General features: G+C 41.7%; 1 long non-coding RNA gene across 1 annotated transcript; it reads left to right on the plus strand.

Moving 5' to 3' along the window:
• The first annotated feature begins 333 nt into the window (after nt 1–333).
• On the plus strand, nt 334–4,768 carry LOC115208509 (uncharacterized). The gene is made up of 2 exons (XR_003881187.1): nt 334–2,042; nt 3,101–4,768. It is a non-coding gene; the product is annotated as an uncharacterized LOC115208509 (long non-coding RNA).
• Nucleotides 4,769–6,461: the final 1,693 nt, after the last annotated feature.

Below are 6,461 nucleotides of genomic sequence, written 5' to 3' on the forward strand. Positions count from 1 at the left end.
TGCAACTGAGGACAGACGGTCTTTACTCACTGTGTGCTTCAGCACTCAGCGTGGCTGTGTGGCTGAGCTGATGTTGCTCCTAGACATTTCTACTTCACAATAACAGCACTTACAGTTGAACGGGGCAGCTCTAGCAGGGCAGAAATTTGATGAACTGACTTGTTGGAAAGGTGGCACCCTTTGACGGTGCCACTTTGAAAGTCACTGAGCTTTTCAGTAAGGCCATTCTACTGCCAATGTTTGTCTATGGAGATTGCATGGCTGTGTGCCCGATTTTATACACCTGTCAGCAACACATGTGGCTGAAATAGCCAAATCCACTAATTTGAAGGGGTGTCCACATACTTTTGTATATATAGTGTATATACCAGGAAAATAGAAAATTGACATATTTTATACCATAGAACTAATCTTGTTCCCACACACTTCCACCCAAATGTGCAAACAAATGGTGGATCAAGGAGTGTGAAACTTGGCCTTCGTTAGCCAATGCAGAAAGACCGGGAAAAACTCCCGGTGCATAGGCGTTGGTTTAATCATCTTAATCAACGAACCAATCATCTACCACAACCACAACCCCTTCCCCATAACCCTCCCCCATACACTAGCAGAACACAAGCACAGAGCCACGCCTCGTAATCGTGTGATTCACTTAAATTAAATGATGATCATAGAGATGGGAAAGAGGCTTCATCATTGTATCCATGCCATTATGGTGTCTGTGACTGCATGGGCAGCGCCATTGAGCTGTCTCCATTTTGAAGTAGTACATTTTCTTCTTCACAACTGGCTGATCCCTCCAGATGGCCCGGTTGGACATGACTCCAACGGCCTTCAAGGCCAGTAACATTTCTACTCTATTCTATTTCTATTGTCCCCTGTCTGACCACATCCTGTCCGCCCAGACCTCGGTCCCTACAGACCCCATGTCCCTGTTCAACCTGAAGAGAGGTTCCCCCGATAAGGAGTTCCCTACCCTAAAATACAACTACACATGTATGGCGAGAATCCTGACTCCAGAACTGTATGCACGCCAGTTCAACCGCGCCACCCAGAGCGGGGTCATCTTTGATGATGTCATATGTCCGGGCCTCGAGGAACCAGGTGACGTCAACAGGCATTATGCGATCTATAGGGAACTCATGTTGCTAGATCATTATGCGCTGAAAACAAAGGAGCCAGGCTCAGTTACATCATAAAAGCCGGGCAATAACGATAGCCAGCCATTTAACAGAATACTAAAACAATGTCCTAACACCTAGCTAATCCAAAACAACCGCTGCTGCATCACAACGTGTGACTCTAGTGTGTGTTTCTCTGTGTGAGTGTGTACTTACTATATGTGTGTATACTGTTCCTGTACTGTCCTACAGGGGAGCTTCATGGACCCATGTCTGTGGGTTGTGTAGCTGGCAACGGCCAGTCTTACATCCTCTTCTGTGAATTCTTTGATCGGGTCATGGTACTGCAGCGTGGCCTTATAAGTGTATCTCCATTTCACATAATAAAAAAAAAACGTTTTATTATAAGGTTTCTTCATAATCCCCAACTATGAAGTTTCATGCTTTTATGAAAAAGTTAACATTTGTCACATATCGCTTGGACTATTCACACGATTTCAGTGTGCCACACTTCATAACAGACTTCTACCAAAGATGTGTGATGTGACATGTCAGAAAATCTGTTGTTAGATGTTATGTCAAGATCTCAGTAATGTTTATGACAACTGTGTAGGGCATTGTGGCGTAACATTCCAATAGTGTTAGCCAGTACATCCGTAGCAGATTTGTAAATACTTCAATGTGTTTAAATGCATTTATGGCTCTCTCTCTTGTTCGCCCTCTCTCTCTGTGTTTGTGTCAAATACGTACTGTGTGTGTATGTCTGGCTAATTAATGTATTGTGTGTGTGTGTGTGTGATGACTTTGACCGTGATTACGACTTGAGCTGTGAGGTGATTGTGAGTGGTGTGGATGACTTCGGCTTCACTACACACTGCAGCCAGGGAGAACGTAGACAGTTCCTCATGCTGGCCAAGAAAGGTACTGCATGCTCTGATCTACAGTAACAATATTGCACAAATAGTACATACAGTTCAGGTTTGGTGTCAATTCCAATTTAATTTGAAATTCCAATTCAATTATTGAATTCAATCATGAAGTGGATAATTTACTTTGAATTAAATTCAACATTTTTAAATCTTCAAATGATGCAATTGGATTTAGACTTGACTTTTTTTTGGAACTTTTTTAGAATTAAATTGGAATTGTAAAAACATCTTTGGAATTGAAATTCAATATTCCTACATTTCCCAGTTAATAGAATTAATGCACAGAGTATCAAAATTGTACTGTAGGATTTGCTTTTAACAATTTCAACCTCTACTCTAATATTTACAGCATAACAAGGCTGTCTGAACAGTGACATGATCAGCCTGAGGGAATTGAATTAGAATTGTTGGGGATAATATTGATATTAAATTATTGGAATTTACCTAAAATTGGAATTCAGGGGAATTGAATTTTCTCTGAATTCAAAGACTGACCTGGAATTTGAATTGAATTAAATGGAATGTACAGGAAGCGAGAACTGAATTAAAATATCATTTGTGGAATTGACACCCACCCTGGTACAGTGTGATACTTTATCCTCACCTGCAATCAAAACAAAATGTAATTGAGCACATTAACTCCATCAGTTTAATTGATATATGTTTTAGGCTTTTAGTTTACATTTTCAGAATAAGAATATCTGGGCTGCTATCAATTAACAATCTTGAGGACACCAAGCAAAAGCAATCAATGCCCATCCATGCTCCTTCTCACGCAGTAGTTTGAAGGAACATTGTAATGGTACGTGGTGTCAGAAAGAGGATACACTAATTCAGTGGTGCACAACTCAGGGCCGACTTCCACAACTCGGCTGGTTTTCATTTCACCCAGTTGACGTTACTGAATGGCCCAAATAAAAACCAGTCCCTAGCTAAAAGGCAAGGACAAAAATCTGCAGAACTGCTGTCATTGAAGAATGGATCTGAGCACCCCTGCACTAACCAATCAGACCTATAGCAAACATGATTGATTGACACTTCTCCGTCCAGCTCTGGACCAATTGGCAGAGGAGTTGCCAGGGAAGCTGTACTCAAGGGGCCGAACTGTCACATGACAAAGAAGACAAGGGAGTGACCGTGGGAGCCCCTTCCCTTTCCCAACGGGTGGCCCGTGACTGGCCTGACTCCAGAGCTGTATGGGTCAGTGCTGCTCTTTAAGTGCCACTGGCATGTTCCCTTCTTTACAACCTAAACAATTTATTGTGTGTGTTGTGTTTGCCTTTTTATGCAGAAAGATTATTTGTGCAATGAAAAATACCAAAATATAATTTATTATTATGTTCCACACGTTAGTGTGGTAATAACAACTGCTCTAGGGTCTGTTTTGCCTTTCAGTCCACATTAGTTGTAAACTGTATGGAGAGGTAAAAAAAACTGCTCTACGGCCTGTTTTGCCTAACATAGTTCGTTACTAACCTAGTGGAGAAGTGAAGCAGTGCACTCTTCTTGTAAGTATAGGAGTAATTCTTCATGAATATCTGTTTTAAGTCAATCCCGTAGTATTCAAATCATGATAACGAAAAAACAAAAATACCACGGTGTCAACAAACCCAGCTGATTCTGTAGCTCGACCCAGGTACTGTAGTTAATCAATATTACAAACATTTTACAAAATAGTACAACCAAAAGTTAGATGGTGCCTTTACACTATGGTCCTTCTAGACAGATTAAAGCTATATTTTCAGCAAAACAGCAGCACGCCACTTGTTTTATTATACGGCTGAGGGACGAGGCTATATGTAACTACTCTCACATTCATAGACAGCGCTCTAGATGCAAGGACTGGCCCTGTAACTCCATTGAACTTTGATACTGTTGTGACCATTACCACTCTGCAGGGTTAGTAAAGACGGGGACTCTGGTGGTATGGGTAAACATTGACGACCACCTCAGATTGGTGACCACGCGAGATGACGCCTACCTCGCAGAGGCCTTCCAATGTATCTGTGTCAACATCCTTAAGGTTGGTACCCTCGGAAGGCACAGATCCTGAACGCATGATTACCTTAAAGTCGAACTGACAGCCTTTTAGCAACATTAAATCGTATTACAATCAGAGGACGAATATGACACTTTTTTTTATAGACATGTGTAACTGTTAGGGTTTGACCAACTATTTGTTTGCATAACCTATATAATATAACAAAGAAGCTATGCTATAATATTAAGTTTATACTCTATATGATAAGAGCATACTGCTGTGTGAGAGGAAGGGGCTCATGGGATGTTGAGTCATATGGAAAGAATGCAGATGCTGTAAATCAGGGATATGGAAGAACTTGTTAAAAGATAAGGGCAGGATATGGGTGAAATGTATATGCAGAGGGGTGTCGGGGTTTTAGAGAACTGTGCATTGTGCAGTCACAAGATAAATCGACTGCCAAAGATAATAACTACGGCCGGCAACAGGAGGCGTCTCGAGGTTGGGACCAACCTGCACGCCAACGATAGGATGAGTAAGTTTAAACCACGCTCATCCTCCCTCTGACAGGCCAGCAGTGAGTGGGAACTATCTCTGTCAGAGTATTTCATGAGAAGCAAAGGGTGTGTAACTCAGTTTTCTGTCTGCCCTGCGTGGTGACACAGCGAGCCCGTATATACGAACATCATATTTACCATAAATGTGTTTGCATTAATTAAAGTACAAAGAAATCAGAAGTTACTCTGTGTTAACTGTTTTATTCCAATACCAGATTGAATTAACGCGACCCGACAGTAACCCATGTGAAATGGCTAGCTAGTTAGCGGGGTGCGGGCAAATAGTGTTTCAAGCGATGGGTAACGATGCTTCGTGGGTGTCAGTAGTTTGATGTGTGCAGAGGGTCCCTGGTTCGGGGCGAGGAGAGGGACTGTTACACATGGTCATTTACAAGTTTTCATAAATTATTTACATGTTTGGGAATTACGTATACTACGGCATTTGTGAAAATTCAATAGAAATATAGAGTGGGAAAGCGGCCGTGCTAGAGTCTGACTATTTACTCGCCCTAGCAGAGCTGGTTAGGCTGTTTACATGTTATCTAGAACGTTCGTGACCAACTATTACCAAAGATTGTTATCACTAAACCAATATAAACCACAGCCTGTCGTTTCTTGTGAACAAACTATAGTTTTGGCAAGTCGGTTATGACATCTACTTTGTGCATGACACAAGTCAATTTTCCAACAATTGTTTACAGACAGATTATTTCACTTATCATTCACTGTATCACAATTCCAGTGGGTCAGAAGTTTACATACAGTAAGTTGACTGTGTCTTTAAACAGCTTGGAAAATTCCAGAAAATGATGTCATGGCTTTAGAAGCTTCTGATAGGCTAATTGATATAATTTGAGTCAATTGGAGGTGTAGATGTATTTCAAGGCCTACCTTCAAACCCAGTGCCTCTTTGCTTGACATCATGGGAAAATCAAAATCAGCCAAGACCTCAGAAAAATAATTGTAGACCTCCACAAGTCTGGTTCATCCTTGGGAGCAATTTCCAAACGCCACGTTCATCTGTACAAACAATAGTACGCAAGTATAAACACCATGGGACCACGCAGCCGTCATACCGCTCAGGGAGGAGATGTGTTCTGTCTCCTAGAGATGAACGTACTGGGGTGCAAAAAGTGCAAATCAATCCCAGAACAACAGCAAAGGACCTTGTGAAGATGCTGGAGGAAACAGGTACAAAAGTATCTAAAACAAGTCCTATATCGACATAACCTGAAAGGCCGCTCAGCAAGGAAGAAGCCACTGCTCCAAAACCGCCATAAAAAAGCCAGACTATGGTTTGCAACTGCATATGGGGACAAAGATCGTACTTTTTGGAGAAATGTCCTCTGGTCTGATGAAACAAAAATAACTGTTTGGCCATAATGACCATTGTTATGTGGGGTGCTTTGCTGCAGGAGGGACTGGTGCACTTCACAAAATAGAAGGCATCATGAGGAAAGAAAATTATGTGCATATATTGAAGCAAAATCTCAAGACATCAGTCAGGAAGTTAAAGCTTGGTCGCAAATGGGTCTTCCAAATGGACAATGACCCCAAGCATACTTCCAAAGTTGTGGCAAAATGGCTTAAGGACAACAAAGTCAAGGTATTGGAGTGGCTATCACAAAGCCCTGACATCAATCCCATAGATAACTTGTGGGCAGAACTGAAAAAGTGTGTGCGAGCAAGGAGGCCTACAAACCTGACTCATCTACACCAGCTGTCAGGAGGAATGGGCCAAAATTCACCCAACTTATTGTGGGAAGCTTGTGGAAGGCTACCCGAAACATTTGACCCAAGTTAAACAATTTAAAGGCAATGCTACCAAATACTAATTGAGTGTATGTAAACTTCTGACCCACTGGGAATGTGA

Source organism: Salmo trutta, chromosome 14 (assembly GCF_901001165.1).
Source record: "Salmo trutta chromosome 14, fSalTru1.1, whole genome shotgun sequence".
NCBI lineage: Eukaryota > Metazoa > Chordata > Actinopteri > Salmoniformes > Salmonidae > Salmo > Salmo trutta.